The sequence below is a fragment of the Peromyscus maniculatus genome, chromosome 8 (assembly GCF_049852395.1).
Source record: "Peromyscus maniculatus bairdii isolate BWxNUB_F1_BW_parent chromosome 8, HU_Pman_BW_mat_3.1, whole genome shotgun sequence".
NCBI lineage: Eukaryota > Metazoa > Chordata > Mammalia > Rodentia > Cricetidae > Peromyscus > Peromyscus maniculatus.
In genome coordinates this window covers 88738527-88755015 of record NC_134859.1, presented here as the reverse complement: position 1 = coordinate 88755015, position 16489 = coordinate 88738527, and the positions used below count along the sequence as shown (strand labels likewise).

At 48.6% G+C, this 16489-nt stretch overlaps 1 non-coding gene across 1 annotated transcript; it reads right to left on the bottom strand.

The window, feature by feature from the left end:
• Positions 1 to 5138: 5138 nt before the first annotated feature.
• Positions 5139 to 5329, bottom strand: LOC121831954 (U2 spliceosomal RNA). The gene has a single exon (XR_006075542.1). It is a non-coding gene; the product is annotated as a U2 spliceosomal RNA (small nuclear RNA).
• Positions 5330 to 16489: the final 11160 nt, after the last annotated feature.

The following is a 16489-nucleotide window of genomic DNA, read 5'->3' as shown; positions in this document are numbered from 1 at the left end:
ACAATGTGGCAATGCTTGGAGTGATTGCTGCAAGTTTTTTTGGGTTCCTAGATTGAAAAGAACTACCAGGAAAGGAGAGCTTCCTTTCATGGAAGCTCTGAAAATTGATTTGGTCTTCTTGGAATTGTGGGATAAGAAGGACAAAAGTCGCTGACTTGCAGGGGCAGATCTCTTGTCTGAGGTCATTGTGGCCCACCAGTCATGGGGCTTGGTGTTTGCAGAGGGCTGAGGAGGAACTTAGGCGGCTACAGGGGTCCTGAGATCGGAGCAGACTGTGTGAGAAGGAAATGACGGTCTGGTGTATTAACCTTTTCTTTTTTGTGAAATTGCCTGTTGCTAACCTCTGGGTCAAGTGCTCAGATTGTAAAATCATTAATAATAAAAGTAGATTATGCTTGCTTTGGTGTTAAGTCTGGGACAGTTCCTGTGTTTAGTTAAAGATGATGAAGAATGTATTGATGATTTTCTAAGAATAACCTTTGGAATCATGAGAACATTCCGCATTGGGTGATTTCCCCTTTTCTGTTTCCCCTTGCTTATGATAACAAAAGACTGAGGTTACCAGGGCAAAAGCAGAAGCTGTAGCAAAGAAGCTACTTACCAACTGCAGAAGCCCGGTGACCTGTCAGCTTGAACGAACACTGTCTCTGAGTTGTTACTGCACCTTCCAGGCTGGTCCCCAGCGGGTGGTGGGTAGTGCACGCCTTTAATCCTTAAGTTCGAGGCCAGCCTGCCTGGTCTACAAAGTGAGTTCTAGGACAGTCAAGCCTACACAAAGAAACGTCTCAAAAACAAAACAAAACAAAGCACGATAAATACACAAAAACCTAAACAGAACCGATCCCATCCACAATAGCCAAAACAAAACAAAAGCCCTTAGAATAATCTTTAATAAGAACAAACCCCCCAAAAAAGGAAGTCAGTCATGGCTGTAAGTAGGCAGGTGGATCTGAGTTCTAGGCCAGTCTGGTTTCCACATTCCAGGTCAGCCAGGGACACATAAAGAAACCCTGACTTAAAAACAAAAACTGGAGAAAGATTGAGGCAGACAGACCCTAGAGGATGTTAGATCAGGGGGATGGGGGGAGGCACCTGATTAGATAAGCAAGCTCTATTTAGAACTGGCCAGCTGATCCTCTCCCAAATTTGGGATTCAGACAGCAGCCCTCACTGGCTTTGAGGTCCCTTTTACCGGAAGAGTTCAGTATTAATAGAAAACAGCTGGCAAGAGAATGGTTTTAGGGCTGGAGAGATGGCTCAGTGGTTTAAAGAGCTCTTTCAAAGGACCCAGGTTCAATTCTGAGCACCCACAAAGCAGCTCAAGAGTGTCTGTAACTCCAAGATCTGACACCCTTACACAGACATACATGCAGGCAAAACAGTAATGCACATAAAATAAAAATAAATTATAAAAGAAAAAAAATTTTTTTTTTCTGTGTGTGTGTGGACACAGACCTTTAATCCAGCACACTCTGGAAGCAGAGGCAGATGGATCTCTCTGAGTTCAAGGCCAGCCTGGTTGACAAGTTTTTTCTTTTACCTTTCTTGTTCCTTTTCTGAGTCCCCAACCTTAACCCCATTGGCCCCTGAGTATCAGTGGTTTTTATCCTGAAGGCCATTCTGGAATCCGCATGAGCTTGTGTTCTAACAGGAACTTCAGATCTAAGTATCAGTCTGTTTGGACACTCTCTTCCCTTTCTAGCAGTTTTGTGTACTAAATTGTATCTACTTGGCAAAGGTCATTGCTTCTAAAGCATCCTGACTACCCTGCAGATCTTTTTCATGGTTGATGTTCTGCACAAAGAGTTCCTGTGGAGGTCAGTGCTCTTTCTTCAGTCTCTAGTGTGGTTCTCTGTGTGATCATATGTGAGTATACATGTATCACATGCATGCAGGAGCCCATCTAGGCCAGAAGAGAGCATCCAATTCACTTGTAACTGGAGTTACAAGCAGTTGTGACCTGCCATGTGGATACTGAGAACCAAATCCAGTTCCTCTGACAGAACGGCAAGGGCTCTTACAACTGAGCCATCTCTTCAGCCCCTGGTCTTTTGGTTTAACTGGTCTCCCCCGCCCTGGGATTTTCTTTTCTCTTTCATATGCTACTAATTTGGTCTTCTTCTTCCAGAGAGTCAGACTCTCCCAGTCTATAGTCTTCATAAAACCAAGAAACATCAATTCCAGTACCATCATTCCCATTCACGAATCTTACCTTGGTTATCTAATATCTCCCATTAGAATGGGAAATGACAGAGCTATAAGTAGCTGTTGTATTTAACAGCACAGTTGTAGGTTATGCTTAGATCAGGCACCAAACCTTCTTATTGAACTGATCCCCACCCACCCCCTGCCACATTTATTTTTATTATTTGTTTCTTTTTTTGGTTTTGTTTTGTGTTGTTTTTTTTTGGTTTTTTTTTTTTTTTTTTGTATTTTCTTCCCTTCGGGGTGTGGGGTGTGGGGTGGGGTGTTTCTGAGACAGTTTTATTATTTATTTATTTATTTTTTAGAAAAAGTCTTTTTAAAAAGAGAATTGTTGGTGTTGGGTATATAGCTCAGTGGTAGAGCACTTGCCTGGGTTCCGTCCTCAGCTCTGGAAAAAAAAAAGAATTGGGGGCTGGAGAGATGGCTCAGAGGTTAAGAGCACCGACTGCTCTTCCAGAGGTCCTGAGTTCAATTCCCAGCACCCACATGGTGGCTCATAACCATCTGTAATGAGATCTGGCACCCTCTTCTGTATACATAATAAATAAATACCCCCCCCCCAAAAAAAAAGTGATGTTCTTTTTTAAAAAAAAAAAAGAATTGTTTTGCTCCAGGACAGATGAGTGTGGAGCTCAGGGCTTCAAGGCTGCCTATGGGGTAGATCAGTGTGATAGAAATCTGCTGTCAGGATAATAGGCAGTTAAAAAGGAGGTAATAAAGATAAGTGCAAGAATTTATCATGTGGGCCGGGCGGTGGTGGCGCACGCCTTTAATCCCAGCACTCGGGAGGCAGAGGCAGGCGGATCTCTGTGAGTTCGAGGCCAGCCTGGTCTCCAAAGCGAGTTCCAGGAAAGGCGCAAAGCTACACAGAGAAACCCTGTCTCGAAAAAACCAAAAAAAAAAAAAAAAAAAAAAAAAAAAAAAAGAATTTATCATGTGGAAGAGGAGGAATCAAGGTATCTAAGATGACATTTTCCTAAAGCAAAAGCAAAAGGGCCATCAGCTCACAGGTTCAGGAGTTTAGCAGGGCAAAGGGGCAGGCATAGGCTTACAAGTTTAGTGTAGATTGAAAACATGGTTTGCAGGATACAAAAGGGTTAAGAAACAGAAACTTAGTAAGCCATAGAGACTTAATAACAATGCATAACAATGTGGCTCCTGATTTGGTTTCACAATGGAAAAACTGCCTGTCTCTTGGCTCAAAAGAATCTTGAATGCTGGGCAGTGGTGCACGCCTGTAATCCCAGCACTCGGGAGGCAGAGGTAGGCGAATATCTGTGAGTTCGAGGCCAGCCTGGTCTACAGAGCTAGTCCAGGACAGGCTCCAAAGCTACAGAGAAACCCTGTCTCCAAACCCGCCCCCCACCCCAAAATAAAATCTTGAGAAAATGACCATCATGCCAAAAGCAATTTACTTATTTATTTATTTGCTTACTTATTTGTTTTTCTAGACAGGGGTGCTGTGGGACGGTCTGTATGTCAAATTGCTCTGATTGGTCAATAAATAAAACACTGATTGGCCAGTGGCCAGGCAGGAAGCAGGTGGGACAAGGAGAGAGGAGAATTGTGGGAAGCAGAAGGCTGATGCAGAGAGACACTGCACCCGCCGCCATGACCAGCAGCATGTGAAGATGCCGGTAAGCCACCAGCCACGTGGCAAGGTATAGATTTATGGAAATGATTAATTTAAGATAAAAGAACAGTTAGCAAGAAGCCTGCCACGGCCATACAGTTTGTAAGCAATATAAGTCTCTGTGTTTACTTGGTTGGGTCTGAGCGGCTGTGGGACTGGCGGGTGACAAAGATTTGTCCTGACTGTGGGCAAGGCAGAAAACTCTAGCTACACAGGGGTTTCTCCATGTAGCTTTGTGCCTTTCCTGGAACTCACTTGGTAGCCCGGGCTGGCCTCGAAATCACTGAGATCAGCCTGGCTCTACCTCCTGAGTGCTGGGATTAAAGGCGTGGCCACCGCTGCCCGGGTACCAAAAGCAATTTAGAGGTTCAATGCAATTGCAATAAAAAAGCTAGTGACTCTCTTTTACAAATATGGGGTGGATGTGTCTTAAAGTGTGTATGAAATCATGAAAGATGCTGGAAAGCCAAAGCAATCCTGGGCAAAAAGAATATTGCTGGGGTTGTTACCATACATGATTTCAAGTTACAGGCACAACAATAAAAGTAGTAAAGACACCTGGGCCAGCTGGAATAAACAAAGGAGCAAGACATAAGGCCACATAGCCTTTTGATTTTTGACAAAGGTACCAAGAAATACACATTGGAGGTGTGTGTGGGGGGAAACCATGGTCAACAAATGGCTACATGTGAAATAACGAAAGTAGATCCTGATCTCTTACCCCATACCAAAAACAAAACAAAACAACCTTCAAATGACCTCAGCAAAATACCTAAAAAAATTGCCATAGGAAGAAGGTAGGAAACATGTTTCAAGATACACACACACATCAATAAGGACTTTCTAAACAGACTTCCAATCGTTCATGAAATAAAACCAATGATTAAAAGAGGATTGCATGAAATTAAAAGGTGTCTGTACCAAAAAGAGAAAACTGTCAGTTGAGTGAAGGAGGCAAAATGAGAGAAAAATCTATAACTGACAGAGAGAGGATGGACTAAGCAGCATCTAGAAACACGCATACATGCCTCGGGAGGCTTTAAAGTGTCCATTAGTTAAAAGTACAAGCCTGAGGTTTCAGAGCAGCCTACCAAGTCACAGGACAGTTTAAGACTGAAATGAGTTCAGTCCTTGAGAAGACGGTTGTAGGCCCAGTACAGAGAGAGACACCACACGCCCAGACGTTTCGCAGAGTAAGCAGAAAAAGGAAAGCCGATTTTAGATGGGAGGCTAAAGACCTGAGGCAACAAGGCAAGAGGTGACTTAGTCTTATCTTTGAACCCGCATTAGAGGTCCCCCGAGGGGGTGCACCGTTCCTGGAGGTACTGCAATACCAGGTCGATGCGTGGAGTGGACGGAGCAAGCTCCTATTCCAACTCCTACTTCCAAAAATCCATTTAATATATTGTCCTCGGATAGAGGACGTATCAGATATTAAACTGATAAGAACAGATACTACACTTGATCTTAGCCAAAAGGCCGAGAAGCGATAACTCAGCCCTCACCACCGCCCGCGACACTCACGTGCGCACACACCTTTACATCACGGTCGCAAATACCCACGCGACCACAGGCACGCGCCCGACGCCGACTCTCCTGCCCTGCCCTGACCACGACCTTCACTCCAGGGAAAGCCTGCGAGATCCAGCGTGGGCCGAGGATATTTTTGTTGCTCCTTTCGCTCCCAGAGTTCCTGGGAGACGCGGCCACCTCCTCATTTGCATGCCCCGCCCAGCGCGCATTCCATCTCCGCGCTGCGCAGCGCCGAGAGAGCCCCGCCCGCCATTCTGCCGGGTTCTTCATCTTTCAGACGCGGGAGTTGACGGTCCCTGCCACAAAAGGTTCCCCACCCCCCTTCTATCTAGTCCATTGGGCCGAATCTCGTCTCGCCCCGAGATGGCATCCGCGACCGAGGGGAGGGGGCCGGTGCCCTGCCCGGGTGTGGCCCGGGGGAGGGGTGGACGGAGGCTTGGGGGCCGGGCCCTTGGAATGTCAGCTCCTTTGCTGTGACGCTGCTCCCTGGGGTTTTTGCCTCCGCCGCCCCCTTCGTTCCTTCCTTCCTTTCCCTGTTCGCCTTGGTTTCACATGGAGTCTCTCGCCTAGAAAGTGCAGACCTGAAATACTCCGTGATCCTCCCGCCTCAGCCGGGCCCAACAGCCGGGTTCCTTTTTAAAAACAGAATAAATCAGGTGGTAGTTTCGCATGCCTTTAATTCCACCACTCGGGATGCAAAGGCAGACATATCTCTTAGTTCCAGGTCAACCTGGAGGATAGAAGTTCATGCCTGTAGTCCCAGCCTTCGGGAGGCAGAGGCAGGTGAGATCGCCTAATGAGCTCGAAACCAGTGTAGTCTATACAGTGAGTTCCAGGCCAGTCAAGGGCTACGTAGTGAGACTTAAAAAAAGAAAAACCTGACTTAAGGTGGCACATGGTGGCACACACCTGTTAATCATGAGCAATCAACTGGACAGCGTGCTGGCTCCAACCTGTATTCCGCAGTGAAATGCTATTGCTATCACGAAAGAAGAGGAGCCTATCCTTAGGGCAGTGGGGCCAATCGGGCAGGTTTTAGGTTTCTAGATAGTAACAGATCGGAGCAAGGCCTCATTTTCCAGTGTAAAGAGAGTAAACCTACCCCACCAAGTCTCCTTCGACCCTTCATACTCAAGTGCCCACCTTCACACACCACACACAGATGCACAATAACAATTTTTTAAAAACTTACTTTTGAGAGACCCCCATCCCAGTCACCCCTAAGGCCGGGAGAGCTGAGGAAAGGGACATCTTAAAATAGCCAGAACCAAGTCAGTTCCCCATTCCCAGACAGGGTGAAGTCAGAAGTTTTAAAAGTACAAAATCAGACTGTCTGGTGGTAGCTAACCACGAGACACCCCCCTCCCCTGAGATAACATGACCAAATTTTGGAGATGGGCTATAAAACTCCTGACAGAGCAAAAAATAAGATAAAAGTCCAAACTCAGGAAAACTGGACCAATCAAGGGTGGACCCGTACTAACCCCCTCCTCTCTGAAGAATTCTGTGGTTTTTGCCTTCAAAAGCTAATCTCCCCAAGAAAGAGGAACTCTCCTCCCTGCCTCGCTGCGCTGGGCACTGCGGACGAGGGTTCCTTGCTAGCTCGTATTGCGCCAACAAGTAAACCTTGCTATTGCATTCTGGATATATCTGGTCTCCTGGTGGTCTCTTTGGGGGTCCTAATCTGGGCATAACACTTTTAAAAAGATTTATTTATTATGTATACAGTATTCTACCTGCATGTTTTGCCTGCAGGCCAGAAGAGGACACCAGATCTCATTATAGATAGTTGTGAGCCACCATGTGAATGCTGGGAATTGAACTTAGGACCTTTGGAAGAACAGCCAGTGCTTCTAACCGCTGAGCCTTCTCTCCAGCCCACTCTTTTTTTTTTTTTTTTAAAGAAAACAGAGCCAGGCATATTTGGCGTACACCTTTAATCCAAGCACTCAGGAGACAGGGGCAGGTGGGTCTCAGATTTCAGCCAGATCTACATAGGGAGTTCCAGGCTATCTTGGAGCACCCAGTGAGACAATCTCAAAACAAAACAAAAAGACTTAAAAAAACAAGGGCTGGAGAGATGGCTCAGAGGTTAAGAGCACTGGCTGCTCTTCCAGAAGACCTGAGTTCAACTCCCAGCACCCATCACAATGGATCTATAATTCCATCTGGTGCCCTCTTCTGGCCTGCAGGCAAAACACTGTATACATAATCAGTCTTTTTTTTTTTTTTTTTTTTTTAAAGATTTATTTATTTATTATGTATACAGTGTTCTGCCTGCATGTATGTCTGCAGGCCAGAAGAGGGCACCAGATCTCATTACAGATGGTTGTGAGCCACCATGTGGTTGCTGGGAATTGAACTCAGGACCTCTGAAGGAGCAGCCAGTGCTCTTAACCTCTGAGCCATCTCTCCAGGCCCCATAATCAGTCTTTTAAAAAAAGATTTAAAAAACAACAAAAACCAGGAAATGCCAGCAAGAAGTTAGCCAAGAGGCTGTTCTTACACTGTGCTGGTGAAAATCAAACCAGTCTAGCTACAATGGAAGTCAATATTGCAGTTTATCCAAAGTAAGGATAGATTTCCACATAGCACAGCTATACTGGGTATTTACATCAAGGACTTGAAATCAGACACTGTCACAATCGCCTTTGTTTCAGCCCATGCACGGCAGTAAGGTATGGATCTGTCCCCAGTGTCCCAAAGCAGGGATGGATGAAGAAAATGTGGTATGTCTACAATGTAAGTTTTCAGCCATAAAAATCAACTCAGTTGTCTGCAGCAGAAACAATGCAGATAGTCATATTAAGCCAATCAAGCCTTTTCTCTTACCTGTGCTTCCTTGATTTTATATAGATACATACGTGCACAAGTGTGTAAACCATTGAAAGACCCCCAGCTGAGATCTTTCTCCGGGAGAGACCCCAAACCCAAGGAACACACCGAAACCACAGATCAGATGCAAAAGCAAGAGGGTTTATTTAGACCAGGTACCTGGGGCGAAGTCTCTTGGAGGACTTGCGCCCTTTCCTAGGGCAAGGGGGACTTTTTATGGGATCCCAGGGGCAGAGGCGCGGTTACAGAAGCAAGAAGCATAGTTACAGGGTCCCTATTGGTTGTTTCAAAGAAGGCCAGGGTGAACTTGGGGTCGTATGTGTGTGGCTGATTTGGCCTTGCCCAGGCCAGCTGCTTATTCCTCAAGGCCAGGGGGCCAGCCATAAAATATCCTGATTCGACTCAACTGTTTTTCTCCCAAGGCCGCCGACCACAGTTATCTCTCTCAAGGCTGGATGGCTGGCCATAGTTATCTCTGTCAAGGCCGGGTGGCTGGCTACGGCTGTGAACTCCTGTTTTTCTGATTCCTACAGAATGGCGTTTCTTAGGCTAAGTTATTGGGGGTGGGGAGCATTTCATTGGCCCAAAGCCCCATGTCCTCATAATGGAGCGGGGGTCTTTCATTCCCCCATTTTCTTTTGTACCAAATGAAATCTTTCATTTTAGGATGGAGAATAAGGGGTTAGCTCCATCTCTGACTGTCTGAGCCTCTGATATTGCTTGGTTAGGATCAAAGCCTGGGCAACAGAAACCCTATTCTTGATGAATTGCACCAATCTGTTGAGGATGTATGACCCAAACAATAAAATGAGCAGGAGGATGATTAGGGGGCCCATAATGGTGGAGACAAGGGTCGTAAACCATGGTGACCTTTGGAACCATCTTTTAAACCATCCCTGTTGAGCATGGCTACTTGGAGCTGTCTGAATTGGCCGGTCTCCATAAGGGCTGTGGTCCTGTATCTACCCCAGCAGCTATTCCGCCCATGGTAATTCCTCCCAGTAACAGGGTCAGCGTCAGGGAAACAGGCTCTCTGGTGATGTCCCTCTTAATGTCAGGAGGACTATTAGGGGGATCAAGGGGACCCCCGGGTGAGTCTTATCTTTAGTGGGTTTGGAGAGCGTTGAACTAGATGTCTCGGTGCCCTCAGCTTCGTCGGGTTCCTTGGCAGCCTTTACATGTGACGCGTGGACCCAAGCCGCTATCCCGTCAACCTTGAGTGCGGTGGGAGTAGTTAACAGGATGGTGTATGGTCTTTTTTTACCTCGGCTCTAGGTTCCTGGATTGATGGCGTCGGACCCAGACAGAGTCCCCAATCTTGAATGGGTGAGGCACCACCGGGCGGTTCAGTTGTTCCCGGTAGGCAGGGGTTTCCACACCGTCTTTTGCACCAATTGGAGGGCTAGTGGCAAAAGAGGAGATATCAGGGTGAAGGAAATTTACAATTGGTGGGGGAGCCCCATACATGGTCTCAAACGGGGTTAGGCCATGAGGCCCAGGAGTATTCCGGGCTCGGTAAAGGGCTAGGGGGAGTAGGAGCACCTAATCTCTAGTGCCAGTTGCAAGCGTTAATTTGGTTAAAGTCTCTTTAATGGTTTTATTTGTACGTTCTACCTGTCCTGAGCTCTGGGGGCGGTATGCACAATGAAGTTTCCAATCGATCCCCAGTAGCCTGGCCACCTTCTGACTTACCTGGGAGACGAAGGCGGGCCCATTGTCTGACCCCAATATCTGGGGTATTCCATACCTGGGAAAGATGTCATCCAGGAGTTTCTTGGTTACCACGTTAGCGGTCTTCTTTTTGGTAGGCAAGGCCTCTGTCCATCTATGATGTAAGCTTGTCGCTCAGGGCTCCATTCCGCCCCCATTTTCTTTGTTAGTTCCTGGTCCTCTGGGCTTCCGCCATCCGGAGGGCCTGGGTCAGCGCGATCAGCTCTGCCTTTTGGGCCGATGTTCCAGGTGGCAGTGGTGAGGTCCAAACTATCTCCGATTTGGTGGTGACGGCTGCTCCGGCCCTCCGTTCTCCTTCTTGGAGGAAGCTGCTCCCATCCGTGAACCAGATAAAATCTGAGTTCAACAGTGGTTGATCTGTTAGGTCAGAGCGGGTGCCATGGGCCTCCGCCAGAATCTGGAGGCAATTGTGTTTCTTGGATGGGTCTGGCAAGGGCAGCAGGGTTGCGGGGTTGAGGGAGACAACTGGTCTGAACACCACTCGATCTGGGGGCTGCTGGACCAGAGCTTCCACCGCATGGGAGGATAACACAGTTAATGGCTGTCCCAAAGTCAGTTTCCCTGCATCCTTGAGCAAAACAGCAATGGCGGCTACCACGCGCAGACAGGGGGGCCATCCTGCAGCTACCGGGCTTCCATGGCCCCAGTCTCTGTACCAGCATTCCTTTTGCAAAGCCTGAGTTCTCGTCCACGAACAGTTCAAAGGGCTAGGACTTGTAGGGGGGTCCCTTTGGGTCCTGTCTAGATGTCAGCTGAACCTTTTTCTCGGTGGTCCTTCGATACCTCCTGTTACCTGTGGCCCCCTGGACCAAAGCTGTGCGGTCACTGAGAGAGCCTCCGGTATGGGTCAGGACTGAATGTTGAGCCCCGGTGTCCATTAGGAAGGTCACTGGCTGCCCCCCAATCTTGAGAGTTGTCCTAGGCTGGGGGGGGGGGCTCCTGGCCTTGACCTCCCTAATCCTCTAGATTGAGGAGGTCTGTGGCCCTTGGCTTAGTTTTTTTAAGACCCTTGAGGCTTTTTTTTGATCAGTCATGAGCCCAATGTCCTCTCTGTTTACAGTAAGCACACTGGTCTTTGTCAAGCAGTGTCCTTTTTTGATCTCCCGTCCTAACTCCCTCTCTGACCTGTCCCTGAGACATTACAGTGGCCAGGACTTTTTTTTTTTCCCTCTCCCTCCGTGTCTCTCTAAGTCTTTTTAAAAACGCTGTCGGCGTCTTTTCCTGGTAACCTGAGCCGAATTGGTAGGGGGCCTAGTGGCTCCTCGGAGACCCGCTAAGAGCAACTGGCGATAGAGACATAGGTGTTCCCTACCTTCTGGGGTCGCGGAGTCCCAGTTCGGGCGGGTGAGGGGAAAGGCTGCATTAGGCAATTGGGTGGGTCTTTTATTGTCTCCTGGAACCTCCGAGCCTCTAGGAAGACTAGCTGTCTTTGGCTGGTTTGTCATGCCTTCCTCGTAGGCGACCGGCGCCTCATCCTCCCGCTCCCGCTGTAGAAGCTGTTCGGAGGCCGCGGCGGGGGCTGCCGGTACCTCCGGCGCTGTCGGGGGGGCTGTAACACTCGGGGCGGGGTGACTCGGCGTCCACGGGTGACGCCGCCCCCGAGCCACCTTCCCCACACCGGTCCCGCAGCCGTCCCGGAGCCGGACACCGCCGCGGTGGAAGTGCGCTCGGCGGCTGATCGCGCGGAAGTGCTCTCGGCAGCCGGTCGCCGGCTGGGGGGCAGTCCCTCGCCGACCCCATCCCCGGCCCCGCCTGCGCGCCCCAGCCACATCCCGTGCCCGCCTGCGCCGCCGCAGGCCTTCGCGATCGGATTCCCCTGGTCCGCACCAGTTCTAAGTCGGCTGCTAGGCGCAGGCCGAGGCGAGGCGCCGCGCGGAAAACCGCGGCCCGGCGGGGCGGACTCCTCCGCCCTCGCGGGAGACGCGGCCGGCCGGGGAGAGCGGGGAGCGAGGGGAGCCCCCCCCCAGCGCCGCCCCGGACCCCCGCGACCGCGCCGCGGCCGCGCGGACGGGAGGAGGCGCGGGGCGCACCGGCGCCCGCCGCCGCCGCCACCGCCAGAGCGGCAGAACGCGGGGAGAGGAAACGACACGCTGGTGGAGGGGTCGGGAGGAACAGGGAGCGGGAGAGATCCGCCGATCCGGCTTCCTATGACTGTTTCTAGGAGGAGAACGGTTAAACAGAAAACAAAAAAACGACAGACAAACATAAATGAGACTAACATACGCTGCGCGGCTTCGGTTCCAAACCGAAAGCAAAACCAGAAAAACCGTGCCCCAGAGGGGTCTTTAAACCGTGGAACGTCTTCCAGGTTCGCAGTGGCGAAGTCCGGGCCCGTCGGCCCCCCCTTTCAGATCCACTGACACAGACAGATCAAACCGTGGAACGTCTTCCAGGTTCGCAGTGGCGAAGTCCGGGCCCGTCGGCCCCCCCTTTCAGATCCACTGACACAGACAGATTATCAGGCGCGCAGACAAACAAACAACATTCAACATTCAGACAAACAGACAACACTCAGACAGGACAGGGATGACATAAACCAAGGCCGGCCGGCTTACCTCCTGATGGTGGGTCGGTGGTCCCAGGGAGGGGTCTCAATCCCCGTACGGGCCACCAAATGAAAGACCCCCGGCTGAGATCTTTCTCCGGGAGAGACCCCAAACCCAAGGAACACACCGAAACCACAGATCAGATGCAAAAGCAAGAGGGTTTATTTAGACCAGGTACCTGGGGCGAAGTCTCTTGGAGGACTTGCGCCCTTTCCTAGGGCAAGGGGGACTTTTTATGGGATCCCAGGGGCAGAGGCGCGGTTACAGAAGCAAGAAGCATAGTTACAGGGTCCCTATTGGTTGTTTCAAAGAAGGCCAGGGTGAACTTGGGGTCGTATGTGTGTGGCTGATTTGGCCTTGCCCAGGCCAGCTGCTTATTCCTCAAGGCCAGGGGGCCAGCCATAAAATATCCTGATTCGACTCAACTGTTTTTCTCCCAAGGCCGCCGACCACAGTTATCTCTCTCAAGGCTGGATGGCTGGCCATAGCTATCTCTGTCAAGGCCGGGTGGCTGGCTACGGCTGTGAACTCCTGTTTTTCTGATTCCTACAGAATGGCGTTTCTTAGGCTAAGTTATTGGGGTGGGGAGCATTTCATTGGCCCAAAGCCCCATGTCCTCATAATGGAGCGGGGGTTTTTCACCATGACAGTAGCACAGGAGAGGGATAGAGCTGAGGAAAAGGAGGAACTGACCCACGTATGGAGACCACCAAAGTCCAACTTGGTGAACTATGAGGTTTTTTGGTAATCTGTTGTTTTTCAAGACAGGGTTTCTCTGTGTAGCTGTGGCTCTCCTGAACCATGAGTTTTATTGGGGTCACTTACAGGAATATGGGTGAGGGATCACTTACAGGAGCAGAAATGTCTCAAAGACAGCTGCATCACCACGGACCACCCCAGCACGGGTGACAGCTCACAAAGCTGGGAACCTGGAGCACACTGCACAGCCTGCAGGCAGATGAGCAGGTTGGAGTGTCCTTTCCAGGCGCCTCAGTTGGTCTAAACCTGTTCCAGGGAACTGTTCTGGTCTAAGAGTCTTTGCAGCTCAGCTTTGCTCTGAGAGGGACTCTGAGCTTTTTTGTTTACTCTGGCAGGTCGGGGGTGGGGGTGGCCTAGTGATTCTGGTCAGTTTCAGGGACTTCCTGGAGCTATTTTGGGTTGTTTGCCTTCTTGCTCTGCAAGATGCAGTGTTTTAATCTTGGAGGAAACTGTTGTACAACTAAGGATAACAGAATTTCTCCAAGTTCCTGTCCTGAGAAAATTCCTCCCTGAGTCCTGGGAAAGATACTACATACAATGTGGGGTATCTGAGGGAAAGGAATCTACGTACACTATGCTCTTTTGTCCATTTACTTTATTCCTTTATGACAAAACTCTATACAGCTTCAGTTCTGTCCTGAGTCTCGGTTCCTCTTTGTACCCAGTTTTCCTGTCCTCATAGTTTTAATAAGCTCCTATGCTTTTGACTTCATCTTCATCCTCTGTTCCTTCGTCCTCCATCTATATTTCCTGGCTCCTTACCCCTGGCCCTGATAAACTCTGCACGAGATCTGCCTTACCCTCTACAGAATCTGTGTCTTCCTCTCCTCTCCCTGGCCACGCGGTTCTGTCTCTCCCTGTGGAGTTCCACTCGAGTCTTTGGTTGTGCAAAAAGCCCTGTTGTCCTCAATAGATTGCCCCTAGCCTTGAAGGCAAGGGATGGTCTGAGCTTCATTTGCACAAGAAACAAAGCTATGCACCTGCCTCCTGCTAGTCTCCTAGGTCTTGTAAGGGTGTTAGCTATCTAGTGGACCAGCATCTGAGAAGCTTAGCTGTTTGTCAATATGGTCTGGGAGTATTTGGGCACGCGAGAATTTCATACCAGAAGACGGCTGAAATATTAAGGTGTATAACACCAAATATTCCATGATAATGGCTTCCCATTTGATGGACCCTTGGCTAGTCAAAGTATAGCTTTACTAAGAGCCAAATCTCTATAATATATTCTTGCAGCCCTAAAGACACAACAGTGTTGTATTCCTGTAATCCTAGCACTTGGGGAATGAAGGCTAGAAAATTGTGAATTTTGCGACCAGTCTAGGCAACACAGTAAGTTTTCAGGACATATTGAGCTGAGGAATTCCAGGCTATAGAAAGAGACTTTCTATTTTTATTTTTGGTTTTTTGAGACAGGCTTTCTCTGTCGCTCTGGCTGTCCTGGAACTCGTTCTGTAGACCAAGCTGACCTCAGAAATTGGCCTGCCCCTGCCTCCAGAGTGCTAGGATTAAAGGCATGTACCACCACCACCAGGTTGAGACTGTCTTTTTAAAAAAGGGGGGCTGAAGAAATGGCTCAGAAGTTAAGAGCACTAGCTGCTCTTTCAGACGACCCGCGAGGTTCAATTCCCAGCACCCACATGGCAGCTCACAGCTGTCTGTAACTCCTATTCCAGGGGATCTGATGCCCTCATACAGACATGCATGCAGGAAAAACACCAATGTACATAAAATAAATAAATAATTTGAGAAAAAAAAAAGAGGAACTGGGATATTAAGCTCGGTCTTTTATGGATCTGGGTCATTCAGAGATCCACCAGTCTGGCCATGAATATACTTTAACGAAGAGGAGGCTTTTCTTCAGATACTGGCTCAAGGTCTCCACCAGGCCTGGGGATTCCCAGGTGCAGTGTCGAACCACAATAGTCAGAGTTTATAAAGGCAAAGGTTACATACATTCTGTTTTGCAAACAGATGTCTTGCAAATATCCCAATTAACTAGAGCAAAACAAGCTTTTGGTTACAAGATCAGAACCAAAGTTAACCTTGTGACCTATGACCTTGCATACACAAGTTTTGTTAGAGTAGTACAAGACTAGGCAATTACAGAAACAACCCTTAACAGTCCTTAACATTTGGTAGGTCCAATTTTGCTTTATGATTCCCTGAAGCACAGTAATTTTAAACTTTTAAACATAAAGTTAGCCATCAACATGACATTGCCCATCACAAGTCACAGAGCATTTACCTATTAAGTGAAAATCCCAGATTGGATCTTGTGAATGAAAATCCCTAAAAAGGTTCGTGTGTGACCATGAACACAAAGCTCCTGAAGGAGTCTGTGTCTGCAGACTGGTGGACAGATGGGATTTCAGTACTGTGGCGAGACTGGAATTTTGTAGGTTCAGAGCCTGATTACTTCATCTTGGCCTGGTGTTCGGCTCTGGACAGCCATGCCTTGCTCCACTCTGTATCTCAACTAACACCTTGTGTGTGATAATGAATAAAAACCTTAGGAGCTACTAACTTACCAGAACGCAAGTGTCCACCAGCCTAAGAGCTGAGATTGTACATAGCATATGAGGCCTGTAAAATAGCCCCCCATCCCTACGTATCTGCCTCTCTGGGGTTCTCACCAATGTGTTTTAAAATTGCCTTAAGACTTTCTTTGTTCTGTAAAACTATAAAAACCTTGTGAAACTACTTTCACATTGGAACATGGAATTTGGGGGCACCTAAATCTGCTCCCGGGCCACGGTCACGCAATGGCTCTAGGATAAACTGTCTTATTCTCTTAAAGATGTGAGCTGAGGTTTTTACAGTCTCTAGTGCAGAGTGCGGCAGGGGGCAACAGGAGTCTCTGGGAGAACAGGGCACCTAGTGGATGAGGTGCAGACAGCGGACCTGGAAGGGGAGGGTGCAGCATTCCTTCAAGCTCATCCCTCGCTCTCCTGAGTTGGAAGCAAATGCCCCCCCTCTCCAGAGTGCTTGCTTACCCTTTCCTTTTTTTTCTTTTTTTTAAATCTTTTTTTTTAGAGATTTATTTATTTATTATGTATACAGCATGTATGACTGCAGGCCAGAAGAGGGCACCAGATCTAATAACAGATGGCTGTGAGCCACCATGTGGTTGCTGGGAATTGAACTCAGGACCTCTGGAAGAACAGCCAGTGATCTTAACCTCTGAGCCATCTCTCCAGCCCTTACCCTTTCCTAATAAACCCTCTTGTTCCTATTTCTAAGAAGGGAA